We start from the raw sequence: 11,119 nt of genomic DNA, 5'->3' as shown, positions 1-11,119 counted from the left end.
TTTAAATAGAAATTTAATATTTATTTTGACTTTCTATAATCATAAGCTTTATTATTTACTATTTATTTAAATCATTATCTATTTGTATTCAATGTAAATTCTTTAATAAATAACCACAAAATGAATACATTGAATTCTTAAGTATTTATAACTATAATGATACACTAATTTGTGTTGTTAAATAATTGAATATACATATCAAAGTTTGTAAAATAAATTAATTTTTATTGCATTAGCTTTTCATGAAGATTTCTTGAGAAATAATGAAAATTATTTTGAGAAAATAACCAGATCCCTATTAATTATTTGAAATGATAATTCCATCTTCCTTCCTTCATAGTAGCCTACCCACTAAATTAATATTAGGATGCAAATTGTGGTACTTCACTGGATTATTTCCCTTTCAGCCGTATTAAATACATTCAATTTTGACATTTGCTGTTCAGATACTGCAGTCAATCAATGGCTGTGAAAAGTAAAGCAATGTTTCCCACAAACTTCTTAAATTATTTGGTTACAAGCTTGTCTGCCTTCAGAAGATTTATATCAAGTTAATGAAGAAAAATAGTCCGTGTGTACCTAAGCTTAAAAAAAATCTGCAAATGTCTTATTCCCATCTTAACAAGCCTGGGTTAAATATTTTAGCGCCCTATTCTGATCCCATCCAGTGGGGACCAATCCAGAACCACCTATTCATTGTGGATCATTGTTTAAAAATGAATGTGCTTAAGATTTTCTGATTCATATTCATTAACCAATGACCTGTTCTCAATGGATTTCACAAAGAAAAGCAAAAATAATTACCTCCGGCCAGGCTGTCTGGATAATAATGCCACAGGGATTTAGGGAAAACCATTCATACTGTAGATGCCTTTTGGAATAGTGTGCATTTTAAAAATTGAGTATCACACATTTTGTCATAAGTCCTTTGTAGTTGAACTAATGCATTGTCATTTCTTATAAAAACATCAGTATTAAATAATGAAGACTTTTGGGGGTAAATATGGGTGTTGTTTAGCTGCATGTTAAGTACTTTGATCACATTTGCAGAGACCTGCAAGTGTAAATGCCTATGTTTGTGTGGTAGGTTAGTTTTAGAAATAAAAAATGAAAACAGAACCATAATCTTCTAAGTGTCCTGGAATACATGATTAATATTATTTATTATCAGTCTGAATTTCCCACAAAAATAATTTAGTAGTTTTTATTAAGACATACATAATGATCAAAAGGAATGTTTTCCAATGAAGCCTTTCCAATAGCTGAATTCTACATATATGCAGAAAACCCTGCAAATTTCTTGATAGCTTGTTGTGGGATAGATGGAGAGCCCTGTGGTTTAATGGGCTACATGTTGGGTTGCTAACATCAAGGTCAGTGTTAAACCTAACAGCTATGCCAGGGGAGAGATTAGGATTTCTGATAGCATGAAGATTTACATCCTTGGAAACAAACCCACAGGGGACTTTCTAATCTTCTTTGTATGGTCACTATGAGTCAAGTTTGCTCTGGTAGCCGTGAGTAGAATAGCTTCTGGTGAGAAAATGGAAATCTATCATTTTGAACAATAGCTAGTAATCAGGAGCTTGATTAGTAGAAATGCTCCTGCTAGGGGCCAATGATTCTGTTCCGACTCCTAGTGACCCTCTGTCCAACAGGGACGAACCTTAATCCTGTGACACACTCACAGCTAATGCTACATTTCAGCCCATTTTTGTAGCCAGTCTGTCTTTTGAGAGTCTTCCTCTCTTATACCAACCAGTTATGTTACCAAGCATGACATCCTCCTTAGAATACACCCAAAGATATGAGACAAAGTCCCGCTATTCTTCCTTCTAAAGATTTGTATTTCTTTAAGATAGATATTTTTGTTCTTCTGGAAGTTTAGGATATATTCAAGATTCTTCCTCAACACCATGAAACAAATATACCAGTTTTTCTTCAAACTTTTGTATTCATTATTGGAATTCAATAAATTATTTAATATAGCTTTGCTAGTCATAATCCTGGCTCTTTCTGCTCTCTATTTTCCCAATGAGCATAGGGAAGAAAGTGGGAAACATACTTAATGATGAGTATAGAAAAAGAAAGTATAGAAAGTATGAGTGTAGTGAAAGAAAGTGGTTGGATTATATGAATCAGCTCTAGATAACTGTTAATAGGGTTGATTGTAATTGCCACCTGACTGCCTATAAAATCTGCCACCTCAAAAGCAGGAGAGATGATCTCACTACCAAGGCAAGAAAAGAAATAAGAGTGAATAGCATCCGCTTAACCATGAGATCCTTGTTCGTTGAATCTTTTTGATCCTGGAAAGGGCTGTGACACTTGTCATTGTCCGGTGCCATACAGTCAGTTCTGATCCATAAGAACCCTATGCACAGCAGAACAAGAAGCTACACATCAGGTGTTCAGCGGCTCCTTCCTCCGAAGTGGGGAGCTAGTTCTTCTTCATCTGTCCTTAGTCTGGACGCTCCACTGAAACCTGTCCACTTTGGGTGACCTTGCTGGTATTTAAAAGACCAGCAACATAGCTTCCAGCATCACAGCAAGCCACAACAGTCCAACAAGCTGACAGACAAGTTGTGACTTTGTCACTCGAGAAGCAATCAAGAGGAAGCAACAGCAAAACCAGGATCCAGAGCAATGCATTTCCCAGCTCATACAGCAAATGGAACTGAATACTTTTGGGAAGGACACTTGTTTGTGGAGGGCTTGCTGCACTCATTTCTGGAGTCGAGTTTGCTGAAGCTGAGTTCCTTCAGGTTGAGGCTTATCGTAGAATAGACAACACTCTCCTGACTACTTCTCACCTTAAATGAAACCTCTTAACTTCCCTAATAAACCCGATCAGCATGAGCAGTGTCCATGGATTCTGTGCAGACGATGCAGTGGATTAGCAACTCCAGCCCTGGAAGTAGCGTGCCGTGGGAAGGAGAGCTGGTGTCAGAATAGGGTAAAAAGGGATCCAGGATGGAGGCCTGTCTGCCTTCTGCCTTGTGGCAATCAGCCTTGGAAGGCAGAAGAGGTCAGATTTGGCCTTCACTCAGCTTGCTCAATAATCAGTCTTTCAAATGTATGTGATGAGTGTGAAAATATCATGGCTTAGACGAACATACCTAGTGTTCAAGGTGACATCATTGCTCTTTTACACTGGTAAGAGGTTGTTTGCAGCAGATGTGTACAGTGAAATACATCACTTGATTTCTTGACTGCTGCTTCCATTAGCATTTACTGTGGACCCAAGTAAAATGAAACTCTTGACAACTTCAAATCTGTGCTAGTAAAAGTATAGTCAGAATGATCCTTGTGAGAAAGGAGAGTGAAACTTGAAATCACGAATTTTTGACATGTTATCCTGAGAGATGAGACACTAGAGACAAATCTCATGCTTAGTAAGTACGGGGCTAGGCTCCAAGAGAAGACAGAGGAGGGTGCAGCACTGGGCGGTATTTTGATCTCTTGCACTATAGGGTTACGATGATTCAGAAGAGACTCACCTGCAAGTAACAACAACCTTTCATGTAAATATTCATAGGCAAGATATTACAGCAATTACCCTGAATTCAATTTTATATTTTGTAAATGGGATATATTTTATGCAAAGAATATAGAGATTTTAATTACACCCTTTGAGAAGAATGTATTTACAGTTGTATAAATTTTACAAACTTTCTGTCAAGTTGTTATCATTATTTCTTTGCTTCTGTCTAAAAATGACCATACATGTGACTGTCACTTTTAAACTATTTCTCATCACAATTGTGTAGAGTTTCCTTTTATTCTTGACACTAGAACTATCCTGTAAACAACCTGCAAACCACCAGAGGAGCCCTGGGTGGTACAACGGGTTAGCTGGATGAATAGCCAACATGCTCAAGACCAGGTCCACCCAGAGGCGGTTAGGAAAGACCTGACAATTTAGTCCCTCAGCTCAATCTTGCGTGAATGAAAATAATTTCATGTTGAAACCAGTCTTTAGGAGAATTTAATAATACTAATAGTATCTTAAATAGAAGTTCTGGTACTTTCAGAAAAATCCCCCAAAAGCACTTATGGTGTCCTTCTTGACTCGCTGGCTGTGGGAGATGCTAACTTTTAACTCCATTTGGTGGGAATACAGAATGTTTGGGGGTATCTCTGCCAAAGAAGGCTACCAGAAATGGTGACTTTGGTACTAATTTTAAAGTGAAGATTGATCCTGTTAGTTTATCAACACACAGTGCTTGTTAGTTCATCAAAGCAATAGTTTGAATCGAAACTATGCACATTTTTGAGACCATTCTAAATGTTTTCAGAAGAAAATAATAAATATCTTTTCTTATGATTGCTTAGGTGTTCTTATATTTACCTGAGATAAAATGTACATTTTCCTGAGATATAATTTTTTTGTTTACTCTTGAATTGAGAAACATTGCAATGAAGATATTGAATTGGTTTCAGTTTAACTGTTTTCAAATTACCACCTACATCTCTCCTTTTGTTCAAAGTGCACTAACTTCGGTATTTTTCTGTGGAATAATGCAATGGAAGAATCTTTAAGGCGGGCATAAAATATGAAATACTTGTACTCTCAAGATACAGCAGTTTGGTTATTTTTAAAAGAAGTTCTAAAAGATTTCACTATAAGCAAGTTACCATGTGAATTGATAGTGTCACGGACGGAGTATAAGGTTAATGTTTCTTCAGTTCGTCTTGTGCCTGCATGCATTTATGTGTGTGTTTAAGGGTAATAGTTACATCTTCTTTGAAAATCTGATATCTGGCAAAGTAGTTCTGTCATTTCTATATGGCATGTAGATTTGTTTTTGGATGAGGCAGAGTGATAACATTTGTTCACTATTTTCCTGCTTGTGGCCAGAAAATCGGTTACATTTTCTGAATTATAACTACTTTTCTAACACATAACTGCAAGATGTGAACAAAATATCTATCATGTGCTTAATCTCATGTCACTCAGATCCCTCTCCACATGTGTTACATTGTCAGTCATAATTATGTGACAATTGCTTTACTGATTTTCCATTCCACAAATAGTTCATCATTCACATTATCTTGGTTATTAACTAAGTGAGACCTAGAAATTTCTTAAAAAGTTAATCAAAAGAATAAATTTTCATTAACTCAGTATGGAAACTAAAATATAAAAATTTAAAAGATTTTTGGAAGTGTCTAGAAATCTGATCTGTGCTTGCAATGTAGGAAAAGTTCTGAATCTAAGTAGTAACTTTTTTTTCCTGGTATGCATATCAAAATGCCATTTAGAAATTGCTGTTGAAATAAGTCTACTTATGTGATTGTAAGAACAATGTATAGGTTGGGTAAAACATTAAACAATCTTTGGTTTCATGCACTGACAATGCTTGGCATTCTTTTGTAATCAGAATAAGATTATGGTCCAATTTTTTGGCTCTGTAGGCCTATTATCAAAACAAAATATCTTCTTAAGTAATATGAAACATTCCATTTGAAGGAATGACAGAAATGCCAAAATACATTTTTTTGCTAATTTTTAATTTTCTTTTTACTCGTACTATTTTTCTTTCAGAACTGAAGATTGCGTATATGTCTGTGAGTCTCCCTCCCTCATTGAGACTGTGGAGCAGCATTGCTCCTATTTTATCTTTTCCACTTGTGATGAAAAAGAACAGAGAGGTCAGAGCCACTTTTCATTTCCCCTAAATATAAGGAGGGATTAAGTAGTTATGTAAAGTTTACATGATCTTTTAGTTTTATTTTCCCATCAACTTTATTTATTTATTTATCACATCGTTTTTATTGGGGGCTCATATAGCTCTCATCACAATGCAGAGAAACACGATTGTGTCAATGTCATTTGTACACTTGTTGCCATCATCAGTTTCAAAATATTTTCTTTCTACTTGAGCCCTTGGTATCAGCTCCTCATTTCCAACCCCTCCTCCCTCTCCTCTCCTTCTTCCCTCATGAACCTTTGATAATTTATAAATTATTATTATTTTTCATGTCTTAAATTGACCAATGTTTTCCTTCACCCACTTTTCTGTTGTCAATCCCCCAGGGAGGCGGATATATATCATTGTGATCTGTTTCCCATTTCTCCCCCCACCTTTGCCTCAATATTTGACCCTTCTAATATTTATTATTTTAATACCTTCTCCATTAGACTGCATAGAACAATAGGAAAATGGACTACATTTTATATACCCCTTTATCTCGGTGTCAAGAACAGAGGATGATAAATACATACATTCAATAAAGGTGTGTTGATTGCAAGACCATATGTCTAGACTGAGGCATTATGATGTAATAATATAGTATGGCCTTTGCTTTCAGAAAGATGCTTTTACTATTTCATTTGCTACCTTTTTGGTATTGGTCAATATATTTAACCCCTGTGTTGAAAGTTACTGAAGCTCCTTAAGTTATTGTGATATGTAACATGTATAGGTGTATTTTAAAACATCAGTACTATATCTACCATCCTGTGGGTATTCAATATTATGATTAATAAAATAAAAATGAGATGTTTATTCTTGCCTTGTTTAAATATAGTTCTCATCACACACATATTTAACAATCTAATTCACTAAACAGATTTTTTTGCACAAAAATATAATATTTTTTCAATAATTTTTCCCTTTGTCACAGAAATCTCATTGGTGCATTCCAAACACAAGATATTCTCTAAGAATTGCTTTTACATGTATCCATTTAACTCCTTGATATAAAAAATGTTCGAACAGCACTTGTCCAGTACTTGTGAATTGCTGTTTTTTGCATTTGGGTCATGTTTCCATCAATTTATTCGGAAAGCCCATAAATCATTATATTATCTCCTTACAGTCTTTCTCATTTCTAATTAGTGGGGCTGTTTCCTGGCTGACAACAGAAAACTCAAAGGACTCTCTGCATTTACATGAGTGCTGCAGCCTTCCAGATTTACATGAGAAATGCCCTCAATTACTCACCACTCTTCACTCTTTCCAATTCCCTTACATATTGCAAAAGTATATTAACCAGAACGATGCTCCAAATATTAATATTTCTATCTGTCATTCCAATTTGCTCACTCTTGATCACTGGTACCAATCACTCTTTGTATAAACACTAATTAGATTCAGGCATAAAAATGTCCAAATACCTTCAGATTAATGATAGCCCTGTATATTTAGCTCTAGCAAATAGTTTCCTATTGATATTTTGGCACTGGATTTTTTCTATTCAAATGTGCATATTTGAAATCTATTTTGAATACATTTAAAACTATATTTATGAATTTAATGAAAATATTAATAGGCTTATATTCTTATTTTTATTAAAGTAGTAGAGCATATATTAATTTAAAAATGAACAGGACATATAGAACTTATAATTAAAAGATAATATCTCTAGATCCATAGCACTCAATTTTTACTGAATTCAAAACCATCTTTAATTGTTTTAGCTATTTCAGAACCTAATATGTGTAATGAAGGTCAATTCTTGCTTTCCAGAATAAATTAATCATTTAATTATTTTTTTTAGAGAAGAAAACTTTCTACTTATTCTACTAGCGTAGGATTCTAAAACCACAATATACAGAAGAACAATTATAGTTCAATAGTTTTTTGGATATAGGTATAAAAATAGTAAAACACTAGTAAATCAAGTTCAGCCGTATAAAAAATAATAACATATCATTATTATGTGTGCTTTGCTTCCTTAACATACATTTAATGAGCATTTGACAATCAACATAACTTTATACATTAAAATATGAAAGAAAAATCATATGATCTTTGAAATATCAAAAATTTATAAATTGAACATAAATTCAAGTAAATATACTCTTAGCAATCTAATAAAAGAAATAAATATTTCTAATGATAAATATGTGTATATTTTACACCACTTCAGATAACACCACACTTAATACCAAATCAATGAAACTTTCTCCTGTTTGGGGACAACTGGTGTACTCAATATCATCGCTGTGATTCAAAATTGCACAGAAGTTCAAATAGTGAAGAGAAGTAAAAAGGGACAGAGATTCTTGTTGTATTACTGTGGTTAGATACCATTGAATTGTCTGTGACCCACAGCTACTCTATGCACAACCGAATGAAACACTGCACAATGCTTATCCTTCCTCACAATCGTTCCGATGCCTGAGGCCATTGATGTAGCCATTGTATAAATCTATCTCGTCAAGAGCCTTCCTCTTTTGTGCTGCCTCTACATTTTCCCAAACATGTCCTTCTCCAGGAACTGGTCTCACCTGACAATATGTCCAAAGTATGTAAGACGAAGTCTTGCCATCCTTGCTGCTAAGGAACGCTCAGACCTAAATTTTTCGAATAGAGATCAATTTGTCCTGTTAGCAATCTGTGGTATTTTCAGTATTCTTCTCCAGGGCCACAATTCAAATGTGTTGATTGTTCTTCAGTCTGCCATTTTCAACGTCCACCTTTCACATGCATATGGTGCAATGGAGAACTCCTGTCTTGGATCCTTGCTCTTCAATTCACTCAAGAGGCCTTGTGCAGGAGATTTACCTAATGCAATCCATCTTTTGATCTCGTGACGGCTAATTGCGTAAACATTGACTCTGGATACAAGTAAAGCAAAATCCTTGACAACCTCAGCCATTTCTTCATTTATCAGGATGTTAGCTATTGGCCTAGATGTAAGGATTTTGAGTTGTAACCCAGAATGAAGGCTATAATCCTTGATATTCCTCAGCAATTGCTTCCATTTCTCTCACTTTCAGTGAACAAGGTTGTGTCATTGCATACCACAGGTTGTTACCAAGCCTTCCTCCAATCCTGATGCCATACTTTTCTTCATATCATCTAGCTTAGCTGATGATTTCCTCTGCATACAGATTGAAACACTATGGTAAAATGATACAATCCTGACACGCACCTTTCCTGTCCTTGAGCCATTTACTATCCCTTGTTCTGTTGTTGATTCATGCGCAAGTTACAAATGGGCACAACAAAGCGTCCTGAAATTACCATTCTTTTCAAGGTTAGCCACGGCTTATTATGGTGCACACAGTAAAATACCTTTTCATAGACAATGAAATACAAGTAAACATCTTTCTGGTATTTTCTACTTTGAGCCAAGATCCGTCTGACATCAGCCATGATATTCCTTATTTCATGTCCTCTTCTAAAACAAGCGTGAACCTCGGGGGTAGCTCTCTGTTAATGTACTACTGCAACAGCTGTTAGAAGATCTTAAGCACAATTTTACTTGTGTGCAGTATCAATGACATACTTGTATATTTTGAGAATTCTCTTTGGTAGCATTTCTTTGGAATGGGCACAAATATGGATCTATTCCACTCAGTTAGCTAAGTAGCTGTCTTCCAAATTTACTGGCATAGACGACTAATTGCTTCCTGTGCTTCTTCCACTTCCTGACGTATTTCAGTGGGTATGCCATCAATTCCCAGAGCCTTGACTTTGGCTAAAGCATTTAGTGTAGTTTAAACTTCTTCATTCAGCACCATTCGTTCATACTCATGTGTATTCCAGAAATGGTGGAATGTGAACTAGATCTTTATGGTACAGTGATTCTGTATATTCTTTGTACTTTTTCTTGATGATTCCTGCATCATTCAATATTTTGCCTAGAGAATATTTCAAAGATTAAAAAGTAATAAATAATGTATTTTTCTGTTGTTGCTAATTATATTCTCAGGAAATTAAAAAGGATCATTTAATAATTTATCATATAACTTAATTTAGCAAGTTCTCTAGATACCAATTCAATGTATAAAAATGATATGCCACTAACAAAATGAATGACAAATTAAATTTTAAAAGTGAAATTTAATATAACTCTCAAAAACTAACTGGCTGCAGTGGAGCTGAGGCTGACTCAGTGACCTGTTAGGAGGAGGTAGACCTGTGAGTGTCTGGGGCTGAAGCACTGTCACCGTCTGGGAGAGGAGAAAGCCAGGCTTTTCTCCCGAGGAGCAGCTGGTGGCTTCAAAATGCTGGCCTTGCAGTTACAGGCCCAAGTTGTCACCACCACAACCTCAAGGCCTAAAGAATGCCTGTAAGAAATGGTGGCCCAATCTCTGTGCTGACAATTCCAAAACATTTTTCTGGAAACAAAGTAAAGATGCAACTATATAGTACTTTAATGGTTGTCTTTGGGTTGATCATGTTTCCTGTGAGGTGTCATGTGTGAAATTATACAAGCAGGGTGATGTCCATAAGTTTTTCTTTTTTTTAAGTTAAATATAGTTGAGGATTCCTTTTTAAAAAAATCATTTTATTGGGGGCTCTTATAGCTCTTATAACATTCCATACATCAATTGTATCAAGCATATTTGTACATATGTTGACACCATCATTTCCAAAACATTTTCTACTTGAGCCGTTGGTATAAGCTCATCATTTTCCCCTCCCTCCTCAACCCTTCTATCCTCATGAATCCTTGATCAATTATGTATTCTTATTATTATTATTTCATACCTTGCACTGTCCATTGTATCCCTTCACCCACATTTATGTTATTCGTCCCCTTGGGAGGGTGGCTATATATCCAACCTTGTGATGGGCCCTCCCTTTCTCCCCATTCTCCTCCTAGACCTTCCCTCTACCACCATGATATCACTACTCCCACTACTGTTCCTAAGGGGTTTATCTGAATTTCATGTTGAGAGCTCTTATCTGTGCCAATATGTGTTCTCCAGTCTAGCCATATTTGTAAGGTAAATAGTGATGGGGGTGGGGGGTGGGGAGCATTCAGGAACTAGAGGAATGATGTGTGTTTCTTCAGTGTTATACTACACCTTGGTTGAATCATTTTTTCCTTATAACCCTTCCGTGGGGGGATATACAATTGTATACAGATGGGCTTTGGGTCTCCACTCGAATGTCCCTCGTTTGCATCGATATAGTTGTTCATTTTGGATCTTTTGACACCTGATCCATTCGACACCTCATGATTGCACAGGCTGGTGTGCTTCTTCCATGTGGGCTTATTTGCTTCCTTGCTAGATGGCTGCTTGTTTAACTTCAAGCCTTTAAGACCTCAGATGCTATAACTTTTGATAGTCGGGCATCACTTTTGATAATCGGGCATCATCCATGCTCTTCACCACATGTGCTTATGCACCATTTTGTCTTCAGCGATTTTG

The sequence above is a fragment of the Echinops telfairi genome, unplaced genomic scaffold (assembly GCF_000313985.2).
Source record: "Echinops telfairi isolate 266 unplaced genomic scaffold, ASM31398v2 ScPeMD7_7468;HRSCAF=8506_0, whole genome shotgun sequence".
Lineage (NCBI taxonomy): Eukaryota > Metazoa > Chordata > Mammalia > Afrosoricida > Tenrecidae > Echinops > Echinops telfairi.
This window is presented reverse-complemented; position numbering follows the sequence as displayed.